Raw genomic sequence first — 21,903 nt, forward strand, 5'->3', positions numbered from 1 at the left:
TACGAGATATTGGGAGAGCCCGGTCAATAAAGTGTACTACCTCTGACCCCTGACCCCTGACCTCTTCCTGGGCCATCTGCGCATCACCTGGTTAGGTTTTTCCACCAGACCCCGTCTGGGGTCATTGTGGAGAGACTTCCCGGGCCACGCCTTGGGTGTCCGGGGCCCCCTCTTTGCTCTTCTTGACATTCACGCCTGCCGCCTGTCCCCGGGGGCTCGTGCTGACTAACAGTGACCTATCTCCTCGAAATCCCCGAGGAAAGCCGAGACCCAGCAAATCCACCAGGGACCAGGCGCCTCATGCCGCCTCCAGCCCACGGAGCCGAGGGAGCAGGACAGGCGCCATCGAAGGGAGACCGAGGACCGGAGCCAGGAAGACCTCCGCGCCCGTCCCCTGCCCTCTCTGGGTCGTGCGGAAGTCCAGGGGCCCGGGGCGAGGGGGCCGGTGGCCTTTCACCGGCTGGTGGAGAAGTGTCAGCGTGTCCCCTCCTGGCGCAGTCAGGGGCGTGTGCCACCTCGTGTCAGCCCCGTGCCCACTCCCCTGCCCAGTGAACCGACGCCTAAGACCCAGGCGGTGGCCAGCTGGGTCCCCGGCCTCCCCGCAGGGCTTGGACCAGCCCTGAGCATCTTATCTATCCCGGGCCCTCTGGCTCCCCGCCCCCCCCCCCGCCCTCCCCGAAGACGCCATCAGGAGCCTGAGAACTGGGGGCCCCACGCCGGACGGTGCTCGGGCCCAGGCCGGGGTCCCCGAGGAGTGCGAGAGGCGCCGGACCCTCCGTCACCACTGCCATTGCATCCTCACAGCAGCCGGCGTTCTCCACCTTTCGGAACCGAGGCCTCCAGAGCTCAGAGAGGTTCGTCGATTCGTCCCGTGTCACACAGCCAAGACCCCACGGGCTGAGCCCACAAAAGTAGGGAGCGAGAAGGTCGTGGGGCATCGTGTCACCCGGACTCTTGCGATGCTGGCGCCATTCCGTAACATAAAATATAAAATAATAATAATCGCCAACGCTGTGAAAACCCAACAGAATACATGGGTTAGCCGCGCTCAGCTGGGAAGAGACCCGAGGGAGCCGTAAGCGGCTTCCCTGTTTACTTTCCCATCTCTGGGCCTCTGTTCTCGCCTGTAAAAGAGGATCTGACCTGCCTGGGGAGGTGGGGGCCCTTGGGAGGAGGGGGTCTTAGTTGCTGGGACCCCCATACCAAATGGCCACACACCGGGTGGCTTAAAACTCATCTCGGTTCTAGAGGCCAGAACTCCGACCGGAGGTGTGCAGGCCCACGCTGCTCCCTCCCAAGGCTCCAGGGGAGGAGCCTGCCTTGCCGTCCGGAGGCTTCTGGAGGCCTCTGGAGTCCCTCGGCTGGTGGTGGCCTTGCTCCAGTCCCGGCCTCCGCGGTCCGCGGCCTTGTCCTCTGCACGTCTGTCTCCCTCTGCCTCTCTTCCGAGGACGTGCGTCATTCGTATCAGGGCCCCCGTGGATAATCCAGGATGATCCGATCTTGTCCTGAGATCCTGAATCACATTAGAAAAGACACTTTCTCAAAATCAGGTCACATTCTCAGGTTGTCACGGGTCTTTTTTCAGGAGTCATTTGCAGCTTCCAACCACATGGCTTTGTATCCCTACTCTCCCCCCCCCCCCCGCCCTCCCGTCTCAGGGCCCAGTGCCCTGGCTGAGGGCCACCTCCAGACTTCCCACATGGTTTTGGGGTGGGGGATTAAAGGCTTAGAGGGCCCAGAGGGCCCGGCTCGAGTCAGGCTGGTCAGAAAGGGCCTTACGGGACTGAGAGTAAAGACTGGGCTGGGTGGGCCTGCCGCCGGGTTCATCTGCTCTCCTGTCAATCAGATTTCTCCTCTGGCCGCCGAAAACCCTCGTTCGGCATCTCAGTGCGGCAAATCCAGACACTGCCCCACGGCCACGGGTTCCGGCCTCCATCGCGGCCTCGTGCTTCATCCTCGGCCGCTCGGCTTCGGCCACACCGGCCTCCTGCCCCTGGTCCTCGAGCCGGCCAGGCCCCTGCTTGCCCCTGAGCCGTTCGCTGGCTGTTCCTTCTGCCTGACATCCCTTTCCTTCCGCCTGGTCCCCGGCCACTTCCTTCTCATTTCTCTCTCAGCTCACACGTCCCCTCCTCCTTGACGAGTCCCGAATGTTGGGGTTCCCCCCAGTCATCACCCTTATCTGTCACCGTCACAGCACTCGTCACCCCCTGAAATGTTCTCTGCCTTGTTTGCTCTGTGCCCAGCACAGGCCCACACGCTTGGCATGCACTATGTCACCGAATCCTCCTAAAACTCCTGAGAGGGACACTCGCCGCCATGGCCACTCTGCAGGTGAGGAGACGAGGCGCAGAGAGGTCGAGCGACTTGCCCAAGACCACCCCACTAGCAAGGGCTAGAAGCAGGATCTGCCCCCAGGAAGCGTGTGTGTGACTCCTCCCTCCCCCCCACGGACACTTGTGGGAGTGTCTGCAAAGGCTGCAGGTCGCATGTTAGACCTGCGTTCGCAGACGGAAGTGCCTCCAGAACCAGGCAGGTGCGAGCGTGGCCAGCCAGGTGTTAGAAAGTCAGACGGCGCTCTGGGTCTCTCTTTGGCTTTTTCACTTTCGGCAACGTGGTGCAGAGACATCTTTCCGTTCCCAAAACAGAGTACGGTGCAGGCTTGAGGATAACCAGCAAGCGAAGCTGGGTGTCAGCAATCCGTGACAACCTGGGGTGGTTGGGGACCGTGGCAAACAGGGGAGCTCAGTTTGGAGGGCATGGCTGGGACTTGGCTCCAGCCCCTTGGGGCCATACAGAACTGGGGGGGGGGGGGAGGTTAGCAGCTCTTCAGACATATTTAGAGAAGTTGGAAGTTCTAGTTTCAATGTGAGATCGACCGCTTTTTATAGACTAGCTCGAATTGTTTCAGTAAAATGCGTCTCTAGGCAGCGTTCGGCCTGTGTGTTGGACATCCATGTTGCAGGGGGGTCCCCCAGCCCAGGTGCCTCTGCCCGCCCCCCGCATCTGCTCAGCCGTGCCCCTCGCCCTTCCCCTCCCAGGCGGGGACCACCAGGCGCTTCTCCCCCTCCCACGGCAGAGACTCAGCTGCAGCCCCCCCCCATTTGCAAACCCGAACCCAAAGTGGTCCCAGAAACCAGGCTAGCCCCTCTTTAGAAGGCCAATATGATTTTTTTAATAGAATTTTTTTTTTTATTTGGGGGTAATTTTAAATTTACAGAAATGTTGCCGTGGTGTTACAGTTCCTCACCCAGACCCCCTGCTTATGTTAGCATCTTGCTTGACCTTGGTGCATTCATCACAACCAAGAGGCCAAGGCTCTCCATCACCGATGGTGGGACCCCAAGCTTTCATTGTAGTTCATTCGTTTTTCCGTTAATGTTCTTTTTCTGTTTGGGAGCCAACTCTGGGTACCACACTGCATTTAAGGATATGCGTTCTATTTATTTCATTTATTTATTTTTTTATGCCTACAGCACCTGGTCTTCCTAGATGGTCTCCCATCCAACTGCTCACCAGGCCCGACCCTGCTTAGCTTCCAAGATCAGACGGGATCGAGCTTGTTCAGAGTGGCATGGCCGTAGACTCTTTTTTTTTGTTGTTGTTATTAATTTATTTAAGGTAATCTGTGGTAGCTCTTGTTTTTATTGTGATAAAACACACGTAGTGTAAAATTTACCATCAGTGACATTTGGTTCATTACAGTGGGGCGCCACGATCACCATTATCTAGTTCCAGGACATTTTCATCATCCCACCCCCCCAAAAAACCCGGGAGCCGTTAACAGTCACCCTCCCGTCCCTGCGCCCCTGGCCCCTGGCCGCCGCCTGTCTGCTTCCTGTCTCCACCATGTGCCTGTTCTGAACACGTCGCATCAGTGGGCTCGTACGCCGTGTGATTCCATGGCTTTTTTCGCTCCAAGTCGTGTCGTCAGGGTTCGTCCTCGTCGTAGCTCCTGTCGGTGCTTTGTTCCTTTTCAGGGCTGAGTAATATTCCTCTGTGGGGATGGGCGCCGTTCTGTTTGTCCGTCATCCGTTGATGGACGCTTGGATCACCTCCCCCTTTCAGTTATTACGGCTGGTGCCGCCGTGAACGTGCGTGCTTCGTCCGGACGCACGTTTTCATTCTTCTGGGGACAAATCGCTGGGTCGGATAGAAACTCCGCGGAACATTTTGAGAACGGGGCTTCTCTCCACCGCCTCTGCACCATTTGCATTCCCACCAGCAAAGCGTCAGGGTCTCAGTCGCTTCACCTCCTCGCCGACACTTGTTATTTTCTGTTTTTATTTCTTTATCTTCTAAATTCTGGCCCTCCTAAGTGGGCGTGCAGGGGAGAGCCATGGTTTTCAAAGCCGATGTTTCCTCTGTCGCCGTGAATGTGGCAAACATGTCCACCTTCCTGCGTCCCAGACACCAGGCTAGGCAACGGTTACAGGTGGGCCCTCGGAGAGGGCGGGGCCTGCCGGGGAGACGGGGGGCACACAGCAAGGACGAGCACAGGGCTGTGGGGACCTGGAGCAGGCTTCGTCCTGGGGACCGAGAGCAGGGTTCATGGGGGCGCGAGGGTCCAGGAGCAGAGAGGGGACAGCGGAACCAGCTCCGCAGGTGCACGGCTCATGCAGTCGCACACTCAGGAGGGCCCCACACTCGGGAGGTCCCCGCGCTTGGATAGTGCCCTGTGGCCACTGTCTTGAAATTCTGAATAAAATCTGAACAAGGGGCCTGGCATTTCACTTAGCACTGAGCCCCGGGGAGTGAGGGGTCCCAGCTGGAGGCCGGGGGCCCAGGGACACCTGTCCCCACAGCTATGTCTTCGGCACCTGGGGGAGGGGGCTCAGAGAACTCTGTAACCCGCGCTCTGCTCCCCGCCCCCAAGTCAACCCCGTCCCTCCTGCCGCCCCCTCCCTCGTCCAAGCTGGTCCCCGGAGCTGAATCGGTGCATTAGGCAGCGGCAGATGGGTTTTTCCAAGTGGCTGGTCTCGGCAGACTCTGCCCCCGAGCGTGTGTGTTCACCCGATTTGGGGGTCACAGAGCTGACAGCTCGAGGGACAGAAACCCAGGACGTGGAGAGGCTGGCTCTCCGCCGCAGAGCTGAAGGTCGGCACTGGGAGGCTGAGCAGCGCATCTGATGGGCAGCAGTGTGGGCCCAACAGGGCGAGCTCCCGGATGCACTGCACGGTGGCCCCGCCAGGGCTCTGGCCCCACCTTCCCCTCAAGCCCCGACAGCTGCTTATTTGCCCAAGCCCAGCTGAGACAGCCCATCGGGCTTCCTGCTCTTCCTCAGGGCTGCCTGTCCAGTCATGTGGGCAGTGAGGCCGAACCCACGTTCACACCCCTGTAGAGCTCAAAACATCACACGGGGTTGGGGAACGGGGGAGACACAAGCAAGTAAACGGGGCCGGCTGTAAGACATTGGGGAGCAGTGGGCACCGTGGTGAAATGGAGACCCCGTTTCTCCTTGAAGGGGGCACCTGCTGCCCAGCTCAGCCAACGGCCACCAGGAAGACGTGTGTGCTAAGTGGGGCCCAGTTTTTCCATTTTTCAAAGGAAGTTGGCAAATCAGATTTTGTAATCTTCCAATTTTAACTGCAGGCATCACTCAAACCTTTAAAAATACAAACAGGCCAAACACAAGAAGTCCTTGGGCTTCTAGATTGTGACCTCTGGTTAATACCCACGACTCAGCTCTGAATTACTCTCCCAATTATTTTCCCCTTGGGTACGAAGCGTTGCTGTGGGTGTGTGTCGGGGGTGGGGGGAGGCGTTCTCTTTCGTGCCGTGGGAATGCAGATGGGACGGCCACTCGGGAGAGCAGTTTGCCACATCTAGTGAGGAAGTCGAGACGAGCAAACTCCACAACCCCCGATTACCCAAGAGGAGTGGTTTTTTAAAATCGAAGTAAAATTCACGGAACGTAAAATTCACCGCTGAAACCGTTTTAAAGCGTAGGATGGCTTTTAAGTCCATTCGCAATGTTGTGAAACTACCCTCGTGCCTAGTTCCAGAACATTCTCTTCACCCCTAAAGGAAATCGTGCCCGTTCCCAGTCAGTCCCCATCGCCCCTCCCCCCAGCCCCCAGCGACCGCCGGTTTATTTTCTCATTCCGTGGATTCGCCCGTTTCGGACGTTTCATATACGTGGAGTCGTATGACGTGTGTCCTGGGTCTGACTTCTTTCTCTTAGCTCGATGTTCTCAGCAGCCTTCCAGGTTGGAGCACACGTCAAGGACTTTATTCTCCATCGTGGGAGAATAGCGTCCGTCCGTGGGACTAGACCTCGCCGTCCCTCCACCCCCCTCGGCCGTCGTGAGCGGAGCTTCTGGGATCGCTGGCGTCCACACCTGCGTGTGGCTCCCCGTCTTCAGTTCTCTCGGGGAGAATCGAAGGGACGGGTGCAGAATATTTAAGTATTTATTACAAATTATTCGGACCTACATTTTTAAAGGAAAAAAAATCGATTTCCACGAATGCCTCAGGCAGTTTGAAAACAAAAAATAAAAAAAGCCGTGGAGCAGCTATCCGGGGTGTTTGCGGCAGCAGCCCGCATTGCATCTGCAAACGCTAGGGACAGCCGCGTGGCTTTAATTTGGTTGTTGACGTGTGTGGCACGGGACAGATGGCGGGACACCGCTACGCAGGAGGAAAAGGGACAGGCCGGACCCACGCACCTGAGCACGCGGAAACAGAAAAACGCCGCAGAATGACGACGTGCTGGGATCCGGTTAGGTCGCTCGTTAATACACGGAAGACAGTGCCGAACATACGTCTCGGGTGCGTAAACACGCGTGTGAGGTTTGAGGATGGGCCGGGAGGCCGCGCGCTCCGCGCCCGTCGGGGTTCGGCTGTCAGAGAGGGCCCCACGTGCGCCACGCGGTCCTGCTCCTTCAGGGCTCAAAGTAGATTTGGAGCCGGCCGAGGACGGTCACGGTCGGTTCTGAGCGGCGGGCACCCGTGGGTTCGCTCTATTATTTTACGTCCGTTCCTGAACCTTAACATTTTCTCGAGGGGGTGGGGGGAATGCAGCACTCAGGACGAACTGAACCGGCCCTCCCCGGAGGAGGCCCGATGGGCCCTGGGGAGACGGCCTGGACGCCCCGGAAGTCGTTGAAAAGACCAACAGCGAGCCAGCGCCCCGGCCAAGGAATCTCTGTGACCCAGCGGTCATCGGGGGCGCACCTCCCCCTCCCCCCTCTCTGAGAAGCCCCACTCTGCAATCCCGCCCTCCTCTCAGGCCTGAAATTCTAGAGAATTCCACAGAGGAGGGACTCTGGAATCAAGCACCCACACAGCCGTTACTGCTGAGGTAAGTTATTTCTGGCCCCAGGTAGGAGAGCTTATTATAATTTCAAATAATAATGCAGAAAAATTCTTTAGCTTTTTTTTTTTCAATTTTTTTATTTTTTAGCAGGGCCTCAGAAAGAGGTTGTTTAATTGTCTCATGCTTGCTTTTTTGTTGTTGTTGTGAGGTAAATATAAATGAGATCGGCCCGTTTAACCATTCTGAATGGTGATCCCCGGGGGCGTTAAGTATCCTCAATTTTCCTTCAACTTCTTAAAAGCACATTTATTATCTCCTCGCATCTCAATGACCAGCCCGCGGATGTTAGCATCGAGATGGATAGAGGATGATGGTGATGATGATGATGATGATGGTGGTGATGGTGATGGTGATGGTGATGATAAAGATGGCGATTCTAATAAAAAAATAAATAATAAAAAAAAGACATTCTCAATGCACCAAGCCATAGTCTAAGCACTTTATCTGTTAGTTCTTTTGATCCTCACAACAAGCTGATGAGGCAGCTGCTGCTAGTAACCCTGCAAGGGTTAAAAAAGAAAAATGAGATTAACCTGCAAGAAGTCATACAGCTGATTCTAACCGGGCAGCCTTGACCCGCCCCCGCCGCCCCTCCCCGCAGGGTTGGCATGCCCATGTGATTCCGCACCCCAAATCTTCTCCACCTTCTTCTTTCTGTTGTTGTTTCTTTGCAGTGAGTCACTAGGGCTGCTCCTTCCAGCCCAAGGACTCGAGGCTTGCTGCAGAGTTGGCAGCTGAGTCATTCAGGAAAGATCCAGAAACAACGCAATCAGACATTTCCCTTCCCTCGGGCCAGGAGGAAGTCGGCCATGTGAGAGCTGAGTCACCCCAGGGCGGTCCCATCAGCAACCTAACATGTCACCTTGTTGCAGCTCCTTACCTGAGATTAGTCACTCGGGCGATTGCTGTTTGCCGAGGGCCTGCGGTGTACCAGGTGCTGTGCTCCGCCGGAAAAGGAGGGGTCCGGGTCGCCTGTGTTCTAATGGGTCGTGGACCCCAAATGGTGAAAAGACAAGAGAGTGATTTGGGAGAAGGGTACAATCTGAGCCTTGGTGACCTGAGAGGTGGCATCTGAGCTGAGGGCTGGGTGAGGAGGGGGGACCAGCCGTGACCCTAGGGGGAAGAATGAGCTGGACAGGAGCATGGTGGGTGCAACCGCGTGACCCAAACCCCGTCCTGGGGGTAGTCCCCAAAAGCGAAGACGTATGTCCATGCAGGGACTTGTGTGGAAACATTTGCAACAGCTCCGTTCGCTGCAGCCTAAAGGCGGAAATACCCCAGACGTCCGCCAGCTAACAGATGGACAGACAGACCGGTCCATGCTTACAGTGGCCCGTTGCTCCCCCCTAGAAAGGAATCAAGTCCCGACACGTGCCGCAACGTGGGCGAGCCTCCCAAACACCCTGGTGATGGAGGATGGCACACACGAAGGCCACGCGCTGCGGGTGTCGGAGTCCTTTCACGTGAGAGACGGAAAGCAGTTTCGAGGAGGTTCGCGGGGCATGGCGGGGGAGGAAGCGGGGGACCGCTTTGACGGATGAGAAGCGTTTTTGCGGGGTGACGAGGTTTTAAAACGAGAGAGACCCGGCAATCGCTCAGCATTGTGAATACACTAATATGATGTGTCTACGTGTGTTAAAGTGGTCGATTGCATGTTATGTGAATATGTGAATGTCACCTCGTTTTTTAAAAAAACAAAGATGGGGAGGAAAAAATGGATCCCGGCAAGGGACAGGCGGGTGTCAAGAGCGTGCACAGCAGAAGCTCGGACACTTGCGGAGCAGGAAATGGGCTGTGGGACAGAAGCCATGAGAAGGTGGGGGGGCGCGGGGAGAGGACGGGACGGATCCGTGGCCCCTCGGGAGGTGTTCGCCCCGCTCCCCAGAGACCGGAGGCCGTAGGAGGGCTTTGATCGGGGCGTGACGTGACCGATCCTTCCGGCTGTGTGTGGAGAATGGACTGGACTGAACAGAGCCAAGAGAGGCAGCAGGCACCCCCACCCCCATGCAACGCCTCACCTGAGGCGGGGAGCCCGGCCTCACCCCACTCTGTGGATGGGGAAATGCGGCCTCAGAGCCAGGTGTAGCAATTGTTTTGACATTGGGCCTTCCTGCACCCCTTAGCAGTATGCTGGGCTGCTACCTGTAAGAGAAGGGCCTTTGAAGGGCCTGGGGGTTGACAGTGCTTTGAGAAACACCTCCAGGAATTTTCTGCCCCACCTGCCCGTTAGCTGGCCCTCCAGGCAACAGTAGAACCTCAAACAGGTGAGTGAGAGGCCCTTCACCTCTGCTGGCCACACGTCCCAGAAGACACACCGGGGCAATTAGGGATGCAGGACCCCAGCTCGGGCTCAGGCAGCTTCCTAAGTCCTGGTCAGCCAGCAGATGCGAGTTCCCTGACCTCTGACCCACAATTATCTGGTTCTTTTGGACATCAGTCTAAAGAAAGGGAAGATTTTTTTCCAAACGGGAGCCTGGCTGGAAGCCAGGCCTGACACACGGTGGCTCTGGCCAAAGACAGGCTTTTCCAGAGCAGGAAGATGGCCGATTCAGGGATATCCTTTGTGCCCCGCTGCCTCCAGGTAGTCTCCCTTGACTTCTCACACCCCCACTGGTCCTGATTTATTTGACCTGTCGCTGCTTCCCTGACATGTTGTATATGCTTGGAACATGCTAGAAGCTCCTGGAAGGCAGGACCTGTGCCTTTTCACACCCGAGTCTCCACATAGTAGGTGTACTCCTTGCCCCTAGTAGGTGCTCTAACCATAACCCCCAGACAAACTCGCACATCTCCCCACCTACCCAACGTCTCCCTTCCGATGTCCCAAAGTGCCCCCAGACTCATCGCGGTAGAAATGCAGCCTCTGGGGATTTTCCTCCCAAACCTGTTTTTCTCAGTCAAGTCCATCTTGATGACACCGTCGGCCAGTGGCTCAAGTCCACGTTGGCAGGCTCACACCCGACTCCTCCCTTCCCTTCCTCCCCGCGGTCCTCTCCTGGCGAGACCTGCTGAGTCAGACCCATCCTCTTCGCCCCAGGTCTCCCAGGTCTCGCCACCGCGGGGCTGTGACGGCCGCGCCCAGCCCTCCTCCCCCTGCCTCGTCCCCTGCAGCCCGCGGCCAGCGGATCTCCCTCTTTTTAACTAGACTTTCTTTATTAGAACAGTTTTAGATTTACAGAAAAACTGCGAACGTGGTGCAGCGTGTTCCCACCCCGCCCCCGCCCCCCTGCTCAGCCCCCTTGTCCCAAGTAACAAACCGATATCGATACAGTAATTCAAGTCTAGACCGTATTCGGGTTCCTTAGTGTCACTCCGATGTCTTCTGTCCCGGGACCCCGTCCGGGCCACCGGGTTCCACTCAGTCGCCCCGTGTGTCCTTAGGCTCCCCAGCGGTGGAGACTTCACAGGCCTCCCTCGTGTCCGTGACCTGGACAGAGCTCAGGGGGACCGCTCCGGGACCACCCGCACCGTCCTCTGTCAGAGCTCAGGGGGACCGCTCCGGGACCACCCGCACCGTCCTCTGTCAGAGCTCAGGGGGACCGCTCCGGGACCACCCGCACCGTCCTCTCTCAGAGCTCAGGGGGACCGCTCCGGGACCACCCGCACCGTCCTCTCTCAGAGCTCAGGGGGACCGCTCCGGGACCACCCGCACCGTCCTCTCTCAGAGCTCAGGGGGACCGCTCCGGGACCACCCGCGCCGTCCTCTGTCAGAGCTCAGGGGGACCGCTCCGGGACCACCCGCGCCGTCCTCTGTCAGAGCTCAGGGGGACCGCTCCGGGACCACCCGCACCGTCCTCTGTCAGAGCTCAGGGGGACCGCTCCGGGACCACCCGCGCCGTCCTCTCTCAGAGCTCAGGGGGACCGCTCCGGGACCACCCGCGCCGTCCTCTCTCAGAGCTCAGGGGGACCGCTCCGGGACCACCCGCACCGTCCTCTCTCAGAGCTCAGGGGGACCGCTCCGGGACCACCCGCGCCGTCCTCTGTCGGGATGTGTCTGACGCGTTGCTCACCACCAGACTGGGGTGGCGGGCGTGGGGAGGAAGGCCGCAGAGGGACGCGCCACCGCCACCACGTCATGTCCCGGGGACATCCCGTCGATGTGACTCGCCACCGTTGATGTCGACCTTGGTCACGGCTGGGCTGTGTTTGTCGGGTGTCTCCACTGTGAAGTCATTCTTTCCTCACTGTCCGTCCTGCCCGGCCTGGGAGGGAGCCTCTGTACCCAGCCCGCGCCCAGGGAGTGGAGAGTCACCCAGGGCGTTAAAACGGTGAATCAGATCCTCTCCCTCCTCTGGATCGAACCCCTCTCCTGCCCTTGGACTAAACCGACCACCCGGCGTCTTCTCTGCCACTCCCCACTCCCCGTTGCTCCCCACTCTCCAGCCACACCTGCCTCGTGATCTCTTCCCCAAAGGTGCCCACTTTGTCCCCGCCCCGGGCCTGTGTGAGGCTTTCCCCTCGGCCTCCCCTCCCCCACAGCCCTCCCCTGACCGGCTTCTTCTCATTCAGGTCTCTCCCAGCTCACATGTCATTTTCCTCAGAGCCGTCCAGGACAAATCCTGGGGAAGACCCTGAACCCCGCGAGGGCTCGCCAAAGCCTTTTTTGTCCCGAGGGCGTGTGCTACCCCACGCGCTGAGACCTGCTGCTGAGACGAACCAGAACCGAGGTGCTGATGCGTGGGAGCCGGCCCGCACGGACCCGCGAGGGCCTCAGAGAATCCCCCCGAAATAACCTTCCAAGGGCGATGACAAACATGTCATCAAAGAAAACCTGGCCCACAAGGAAACAGGGCCGTGTGAGCAAGAGTCAGCAGACGCGTAGCCCTCAGGCGCTGAAATTATCCGATGCAGATGTGGAAACAGTTACGTTTATTCTGTTTTTGAAAAGTCATCATAGGGCTTGAGAACGCTTACAAAGGATAGAAGGCTAGAAAAGGCAACATAGTAGATGTGATAAAGAACGAAATGTAACTTCTAGGATTGAAAAAAAATAATAACAAGCTCGATGGTCACCTTCGGCGAGAGATTGGACACAGAGGAGAATTAGTGGGTTATCAGAAGAGAGGACCCAGAATGCAACACGGAGCGACAGAAAAGAGAGAACGTGTGGAGGAGAGAAAACGGTAACGTGAAGACTCCATGAGGAGTTTGGTCTGGAGTTTCAGCCAGAGGCCAGAGAGGCTGGGGCAGAAAACTGTGTTTGTTAAGACAGAATTGGCTGGGAATTATCCAAAACCCGTGGAACTATGTCAACCTACAGATTTGAAGAGGCCAAATATTTGCTGAGTGCGTAAGTAAACGGGCAATTTGGTGATAAGAGTGCCCCGCCCCCTCCCTCCCCCTCAAATGTGGGCGGTGGGCGGAAAGCCCCCCACCTTCTCTCCCAGACTTTGCACACAGTGAGAGCCGATGCGTGCACTTGCCAGCCGGTCGGCCTGCGCCGTCTCCCGCCCCGGATGCCCTTCACCCGCTGTCCTGTCTCCCTGGTTATCCGTGAGGTTTAAAGTCGGCAGGGGGAGGGAAGCCGCCCAGCTGCTGAGCTGTGTGGAGCCCAGCTTGCAACCCCAGAGAGCCTGCAGAACTTTCCCCTTAGGGAAGAGGAATAGCTAAACCTGTGTGGCAGCCTTTCTCTCCCAGAACAAAAGGAAACGTCTCACACCCAGAAAAACCACCGAGTGCCCTGGCAGCTGAGAGGGAGGGAGGGAACAGGGTGAGAAGGCGTTGGGTCCTCACGCCCTCGGTCATGGCCCCACGGCCGCGTCCGGGGAGCCAGCTGCACGTCACCCAGACCAGGCTGCCTGGGGCTGCCCCCGGCTTGCTTTTCTGGAAAGCAGATGCCTTATTTCTGAAGGGAAGGAGCTGGGACAGGAAGTAGCCCCATTTTCCAGATGGGAAAACGGAGGTCTGAGAAGCCGGCCCCCAGACCCGGCTGTTCCCTCGCACTGAAACCACACGTGGTCACTGGCCGCCTGGCCCAGGTTCCTGCTGTGTACGGAGTGCGCCCCCAGACTCTGTGGGGGGACAGTCGCCCGGTTTTCCTGCTCCTAGGGCTTTGCGGTTAGCTGGCAAAGACAGATCAGACCAGATGGAGGAGGTTCCAGGCGCCATACAAAGGAGAACGCAAACGAGCCCGGGCGAGGGCGAGGGCGAGGGGAGCCGGGGCGCCCCCCGGGGGGCGGCCACACTGGGTTCCAGGGCGCTCCGCCCCGCTGTGCTCCGTGGAGGTCATGGAGGTCGTGGAGGTCGCGTCTGTTCTGCGAACGGAAGGCCAGAGCGCGGCTCGCTCGCCCGCTCAGTGCCCGGGGTCTGGAGCCCAGCCCGCCTTGCCTCCGAGGCCGGGGCTGGCGACACAGGGCAGCGTGGGGGGACCTTGAAATCACATCGCGCGAGGGGGCAGGAGCCGGACGCAGAAGCACAGACCCCGGGGGACTGAAACACCTGGAGCAGGCAGACCCACGGAGACGGAAAGCAGAGCAGAGGCTGCCGGGGGCTTTTTTTTTTTTTTTTTTTTTTTTCATACCGGGGGCAGAGTTTCAGTTTGGGATGATGAACATGTCTGGGGACAGATGGCGGTGATGGTCACACGACACCGTACGTGTACCTCGTGCCACGGAGCTGCCGATTTTAAGATGGTTAAGCTGGTACATGTCACGTTATGTCTATTTTACTGCAATACACGAATATTTTCTTTAAAAAGGGATAGCCGAACTGGTGCTCTATGTAGTAATAGAGACGAATCTCAAAACAGAAAGAAGAATGTGGCATGATATGATGCCGTTTGGGTTTTGGGTATTTCTTCCCCCCCCAAAAAAAAAATCCACCAAAATCTGTACTAAATAAATATGCCGTGTATTCACAGGTACATATGTTAAAAAATAAACGTGATTGAGAAGACTATGACCCCGAGCAGAGTTACAAGCGGTCACTCCTGGGAGAAAGGGTGGCTTCGGGCGGTCGGAGGGGGTCTTCGGTTGCGATTCATTGATTTTTAAAGGAGGACGAGGCAGCGGGCTGATCGTCGTCCCCCGGGAAAATCCACGTCCTGGCCCTCAGCACCTGCCAGTGGTGCCTTTCGCGGCAGAAGGTGTGTGGCAGGAGCGACCGGGTTACGGATCCTGAGGTGGGGAGAGTCCCCGGGGTCGTCCGGGTGGCCCAGTGGCGTTGCAGGGCTTCTTATGAGAAGGAGGCGGGGCCTCGGAGGCAGACGAAACTCCCAGATTACCAGGTGATGCACCTTCAAAGCGGAAGGGGCCACCAGCCAAGCCACGGCCTCCGAGGCCTCCGGAAGCCACCGGAAGCCACTGAAAAGCAAGGAAGCAGACCCTCCCCTCGCAGCCGCCAGGAGGGACCAGCTCGGCCAACACCTTCGCTTCGGGTCGCCTTGGTTCCCGACATCCCGAATGGTAGGAAAATAGGTTTTTCCGGTTTGAGCTGGCGATAGTTCGGTAAAGCAGCCAGAGGAACCTAATACAGATGGATTCACATGTCCCCTGTGCGATTGAACGTTGCAAGATCTATGTAAATAAAAGATGAGCGCCTTGGGAGGAAGGAGCGGATTTGGGGGCCGGGGCTCAGATAAGCCAGCTCCTCTTGAAAGAAGAGGGTGAACTAGGTGGGCTTCGGGAGACGCAGAAGCTGGGAACCTGAGGTCAGGGTTGGGGGCGGGGTGGGATGATGTCAGGCTATTGGCGCGTGCAGAAGCCACCTCAAGAACTGTGGGTGTGAGCGAAACACACTCCCGTCTTCACACATTTTCTGCCTAAGATGAGACATGCAGAATTTCACAGTGATTAGATGGTTCCAGATTTAGTGTCTGAATTGACACCTTCTGCTGAGAAGAATCTTTACTTAAAAAAAAAAAGAAAAAAGTATATGAAGTTAAAAGGAAAACCATTCAAACTGTTTTGGGTGCTAATAGAGGAAATGCTGGCTTAGCATCTGCCGAGGGGAGCCTCCAACATGGGGGATACTGCCCGTGGGTCAGATAACGTAGTTGAGGAGTCACATTGATGTGTCTTCTTTAGCTTCATGGTTTTAACATGATAGATTCCATGGGAGCCGAATATGATTCCTCCGGCTTCGGGCGGGTGGGAGGATAGATATGAATAGAGTTGCCTGAATATACAGTGAAAAAAATTCCAGGAAGGAAACACAGGCTGCTAACAATGGTTTTTGTTTTACCCCTTTCTTTGCTGTTAGAATTTGATTTTACACCATTTTCTGACTTTTAAAAATTCAAATGTGAAGGGACCATAACTCCCCACCCCCTAGGGTAGGTAGACTGTGCCTAGTCACCTCCTTCGAAAGAAGACAGTCTAGGGGTGGGGGGAGGAGTCACTATGCAGTGACACCTGACGAACACCTCGGCAGGTGATCAAAGCCAACATCGACAGTGATAAGTCATGTTTGGTACCAGATACTGTGGATATGAAGGTATGACAATGACATTTTGCCTCTGTGGCCTTCCTCCCCACACCCACACCCCCAGTCTGGTCATGAGCAAAGCATCAGACAAATCCCGACAGAGGACAGTGTACGTGGTCCCGGAGTGGTCCCCCTCAGCTCTGTCCAGGTCACCGAAACAAGGGAGGTCTGAGAAGTCACCACTGCCGGGGAGCCTAAGGACACACGGGACGACTGAGTGGAACGTGGTGGCCTGGACGAGACAGGAAAAGGACATGAGGGGGAATGTCCTAAAAGGACATAGGGAAATCAAAGCACGAACCTCAGTTCATGATGAAGCATCAGCATTGTGGCAAATGGACCACACTTCAGGCATTAACAAAGGGGAACCTGGGTGAGGGGTTAATATGGGAACTTTCCGAACTATCTTCTTGATTTTTCTGTAAATCTAAAACTGTTCTCAAAAAAATAAAATAAAATCTCCCTTAAAAAATTTAACAGTGGTTCAATTCAATTTTGAGGGAATCGTTCTGCAAATGTGCTCAGAGAAGTACGCAAAGACGTGTCACAGGACTGTTCATTGCACGACTCTATATGGACAGGCACCCTGGAATACTGTACGCGTTAAAAAGAACGCAATGCAGCCAAAAGGACTGACCCCCCAGCTGCCAGAAGACCCTACTTCTGCTAAGTGAGCAGTTACATATGCACATGTTTATCTAGACTTAGAAAATTTCTAGAAAGAGAAACAAAACTGTTCATTGTGGTTACCTCTGGGATATGAGATAAATTGGATTCGTTTTTAACATTTCAGCTTACATGTGCCTTTACTACTTGGATGCTTTTTGCAGGAAACAAATATTTTAAAGTATTTCGATATTGATTTGTATATTTTGTTATGAAATATGTCAGATTTTCCTAAAAGAGATAGGGAACGATATCACCCAGGTCAGAAATGAAAGATGCAAATTACTTCTATAACCAAAAAAGAAAGAAAAACCAAAGCCTTATAAAGTTTCTTTTCTAAATACCACCTTGAGAAAGTTTCAATTTCTCCCTAGAGAGCTTGCAAGCTCAGTGCCTGGAAATCACAGTTTTACCTACAGGTTAAGTCAACTCAGCTATCACGGCCACTGCTCAGATGTTAGGTTTCTCAAAACCGGTTGGGGCTGGAAGTGACATTTCCAGCTGAATTAATTTCTTGCTGCATGAAATTAATATTCTTGAAGCTGGTGAGTTTTACCACACCGTGTGTAAGCACAGGGCAGACTGTTCACCGCCGTGCCAAACAGGCCAAAATGTCGAAGGATCACTTTCGTAAGGCTGCTTTGGTGACGAAAACAAAGTTCTGGGATTTGAAAACATTTGGGGTCCCTCTCCAAGGGTGACCTGTGACATCTCTCATCAGGGGAAGCAAAGTTACCCTACCGACGACCCTTCCCGTGAAATAAGATTGGTTCGTTAACCGCAGAGGTAAAAATAGCTTTAATTCCTTGTTATTATTTGAAATAATGGTGCAAAACAAAACTGTTTTGGGTGAGAGACACAAAATGCAAAGCAAACATTTCAGAAACTCTCTTCCTGTGAAGAGTGAGATTTCAGCGACCCTGAAATCGGGCTGTGAAGACTTGAACCTGTTTCATGGCGTACGGTCCAACAGATCTTACTTCTTGCGGGTCTGCTCAGTGTGTAAACTTGGGGTGTAGAGAGGTTTTCCGTTGTTTTTTCTTTTTCCGGTGACCATTTCGGTCTTTGTTCAATGAGGTTTTTCCTGAGGTCGTCCAGCAATGGCTAAAATGACTCTGCATCGATTTTCTTCCTTTCGTCGTCGTTGAAAAACAAAAACCAAAAAACCTTCATCCGCAAGTATCATTTTAACCTTAACTCAAAAGAAAAAAAATATTTCATCTACCGTCCTGTCTGCCAACAACGCAGAGACCTCGTCTCTCTGTTTCGGTTCTGCGGTGACAGTCGCAGCGTACACACACGCGCGCCTCTGCGTTGCCTTTGTACTTCGGCATGAGCTCAGGTTGGTTTTTCCCCGTGGCCTCGTTCATGGTCTTCATTCCTCATTTCGCTTGGCCGGAAGATATACCATGGGTCAGGTCCGGCACGATTTACTTAACCCTTCATTGAAATCGTAACGATGGTCGCCTACCCATCCTTCCCTCCAAGGAGCACTCTGCAGGCGCTGCCTTAATCACCTGTCACTGCGTAACAGGCTTAGCAGCTTACCGACCGCGAGCACTTAGGATCACACGTCGTTTCTGAGCGTCTGGGACCTGAGAGCAGCTTGGCTGAGTGGCCGTGGCTGGTGAGGCTGCAGTCACCCGAGGCGCGACGCGGGGGGGGGGGGGGGCGTTGCCAGGGCGCAGGCCCTTATCACACACACTTCTTCGTAAGCTCCTTGAACATCCTCACCATGTGACAGCCGGCCTCCCCCAGAGCTGGTCCCGTGATGGGGGGGGGGCATGCGAAGCAGACGCCGAGCCTTGGATGTGACTTACCATCACTCCTACCATATTCTATCGACCACACGCAGCGGAGACCAGCCCCGGTGCAACGTGACAGGGCTGCTTGAGGGGGCGACAACCAGGAGGCGGGCTACCGCAGCGTCTTTCCGATCGTGCGCGGCCATCTGTTTCCCATTCCTTTCTTTCATCATTTTCAAATCCTCGGTCTTCCTCGACAAAGACCTTTGTTGCAGGAACAATTGACCACATCCTTTACATAGAGAGGCACGTGCTTCTCTGCTCATCCGAACTCTCTTTACCTCTTACTTCCTGGATTGCAGAGATAGAGAAACGTTATCTTTACAGGTAGTTATTGGTTTCTGGAACTTTTCAGAAGTCCTGCATCTGACCTGTACTGAGTGAGGAATGAGGTAATGCACATCTTTCAAAGCTCACTTTTTTTGGCATGAGGAACACTAATTTAAAAACAACGACAACAACAAAGAAACAAAGAACCAGGATGACTATTTGTGTGTGTGTGTGTGTGTGTGTTTATTTCCAAATCCGAAAACAAGAAGTTTGTCATGGACACGGTGGGAATGTAAAATGGTATAATCCCTGTATAAAATATAATGGTGCGTCCTCAAAGAGCTAAAGGTATCATATAACTCAGCCATCCCACTTCTGGATACATCCCCAAAGGAACCGAAAGGGGACGCAAACAGGTATCTGTACACCAGTGTTCAGCACAGCATGATTCACAACAGCCGAAAAGTAGAGGCTGCTCCGATGCCCGCTGGCAGATGACTCGATCACATGCGGTGTGCGCACCACGGAACATCATCCGCCCTCTCAAGGACATAAATCCTGACGCGTGCTACGACGCAGATGACGCCGGAAGACAGTCGGGTGAAATGACCAGTCGCAAAGGCGCAGGGGCCGTGCGATTCCGCTTGTCTGAGGTGCCCGGGGTAGTCGGGTTCAGAGAGATGGAAAACGGAATGGCGGTGGCCGGGGGCTGGGGTCGGGGGAGGAAACGGAAGTTGCTGTTGAATGAGGGGAGAGTTTCGGTTCTGGAGCTGGAGGGTGGTGACGGCTGCACCACAACGTGAGTGTGCTTGATGCCACTGAACCGTGCCCCGGAAAACGGTTTAAATGCTACACTGTACAGTACTTATATGTTATCACGATGAAAGCCAAAAAAAAAGCTACGGGTACTACTTCGGAGAGCAATTTGGCAATATCTAGTATGGTCGGAGATATGAACACTCTGGCCTCCAACAATAAAAGAAAAGATGTTCAAATGGTCATGTATATGTGTACACACACACACACACACACACACACACCCATGTACATAATGGAACACTTCACAGTTTTGAAAAAAAGAATGCTTTCAACTAAATGGATCAGCAAGGATACATTTCAGACACTTAACGTTAATCCAAAAAAAGCGAGTAGCAGAAAGATATCTGTATACATAATATTATTTTCAGTTTATGAATATACATGGTGAAATAGTTAAAGCGGGAGAGTAGCCAACCCCTGATGAGGAAGAAAGGAACGAGACAGAGGAGGAAGGACGCCTGGGGGCTTCAGTCGTGTCTGTGATGTTCCCTAACTTGGTGAGTACCTGAGGATTTGTTATATACTTTTTTTTTTTTTAATTTGGTATGCCTGAAATCGTTTATTAAACCCCACCATTGGAGCAAAAAAGTAAAAATGCAAAAACCAAAAGAGCCAAACCTCAAAATATCAAGCTTCCTGCATCCTCCACTTTATGAGACTCCGAAATAACATCGACCTGAAGTCTAATTTTTAAAATGCTGCTCTGTATTTCTGTATCTTCTCTTAGTCTCCAAAGTGGGGACTCTGGTCTAAACGGATTTTTTCTTCTGGATGACTGGTGCTTAGGCCATGTCAGGTGTTTAGGTAGTAGTAGATGACTACGACAAGGGTGGTGACATCAGGCTGTGCATCCTGAGAGGGGCATGGCTGTCCCACTCGTCCCCTAGGGGAGTCATTCCTCTCCTGCCCACACATAGCTGCATAGCATATGCTCTGCCCGTCTTATCGTCAGCTCTTCAGACCGGGAGGCATTCATGAATAATTCTACTAACTCGCATCAGAAAGAAAGAATTCTAATCTCAAGGCTAGAAGATCTTAAGGGTTAGGGATGTGAAGGTTATAGGTGTTTGTGTGTGTTTGTTTTTTTTTTTTGAAGTGCGCTTTCCCAACAATTCCTGATGTTGTGTAACAAGGGACTCGTTCCTGTGAGAAGCCCTGACACACATGTGTTGCCCTTGATTTGCCAGAGCAAAAACTTAGTTAACCCGCAAAGGCGTCTCTGTAGGAGTGCGGAGAAACCCAAATAAGTGTCAGTCAACCAGAAAACATTACGAGTCCACCCACGCATTAAACTCGACGGGTTTGACACCAACGGCGAGGATTTTCTGATGTTTCTTTTCTTCTTTCAACCACTTTTTCAGAACAATGAGCAGTTTTCATAGTAGCAGAAACATGATATTTCTGTGGTTTGCCCTGTTTGACAAAGGAAGTGGTATGTGAGTTATATAGGTTGGTGGCAGAAAACAGGTCTGAGAAGAGTTATAAAAAGGACTGGACAAGGCTGAGATGTGAACTTCGTTTCAACTGAGCATTTCAGTGGTCACCGTACGCAGGTGCGCCGGCATGCCGGACTTGTTCGCAGTGCGTGCTCCTGGCTGAGTCACCTCACCCCTCTATATGCTGGTGCTCTAGCCCCGACCCCATTCTCACCTTCTGTGAGGACCGTGAGCAATTTCTGGACAGCTTAAGCCTCACAGGTGAGAATTTCCTGGAAATATAGCTACTATTCTCAATTTGGCAGGTCCATTCTTTTTCTGGCGAGAAAGAAAAAAAAAAATGAGCTAGTACACTGACTGTAAATTTGACTTTCTACTTTCCCTTCCTCTTTTGTGGCCTTTCCTCCTCAAAACAAGTATAACAAGTTCAAAGGAAGAAAACTATTGAGTCCTCCTTTTGAACGCAATAAAAACTGCGTTACAGATAACACAAAATGCTTCCTCTAACTCTCCTCATTTTTCGCCCACTGTGTGCCCTTAGTCACGAGGCACTAGGCGGAGAGAGAACAGGGCAGCGGAGCCCGGTTTAATGTATGGGCAGATGACTCAGACCTTATGTTCTACAGATCGGGGAGCAAAGCATCATCTTCATATACAAAGCTCATCGGTCAGGCAATAAGTGTTTACTGAATGCCTCGACTGTGTTCAGTGCTGAGTTATGTGACAAGCTCTTGTGTGGTATGATGTCAGACCGGGAGCCAAGAGACCTGCCAATGACTTGATTTTGGAAAAAAGCAAAAAACTTCCTCCTTTCAGGGCCTCAGTTTTTCTGTGTTAACCTCACTTAGCCAGAACTGTGGCAGAAACCAAAGCAAAAAAATGAGTTCCCAGACTCTTGGATCTCAAGAGGCTTCTAGAAAGCTGGGGAGACTGAGCAATTGCACCCTAAATTGTGTTTTTTCTGAAAGAGCATAGTTTGACCTACCTGGGTGTCTAAGGTGACTTTCTCTGAGTTGGTGCAAAGGGGCCACTTGCCCGGGTCCTTGCTCACGATGCTGGTTTTCTATCCGTTCCTTGAATGTTCCAAGCTAGTCCTGCCTCAGGGCCTTTGCACATGCTAGTCTTGCTGCCTCGGGCATCCTATAGGAATGGCACCTGGTTCCTCCCT

The 21,903-nt window shown here is 54.1% G+C and overlaps 1 pseudogene; it reads right to left on the minus strand.

Annotated features, from left to right (window-relative positions):
* Nucleotides 1-3,464: 3,464 nt before the first annotated feature.
* On the minus strand, nt 3,465-3,583 carry LOC118603427 (annotated as a pseudogene).
* Between the last annotated feature and the right edge of the window lie 18,320 nt (nt 3,584-21,903).

The sequence above is a fragment of the Rousettus aegyptiacus genome, unplaced genomic scaffold, assembly GCF_014176215.1.
Source record: "Rousettus aegyptiacus isolate mRouAeg1 unplaced genomic scaffold, mRouAeg1.p scaffold_m13_p_5, whole genome shotgun sequence".
NCBI lineage: Eukaryota > Metazoa > Chordata > Mammalia > Chiroptera > Pteropodidae > Rousettus > Rousettus aegyptiacus.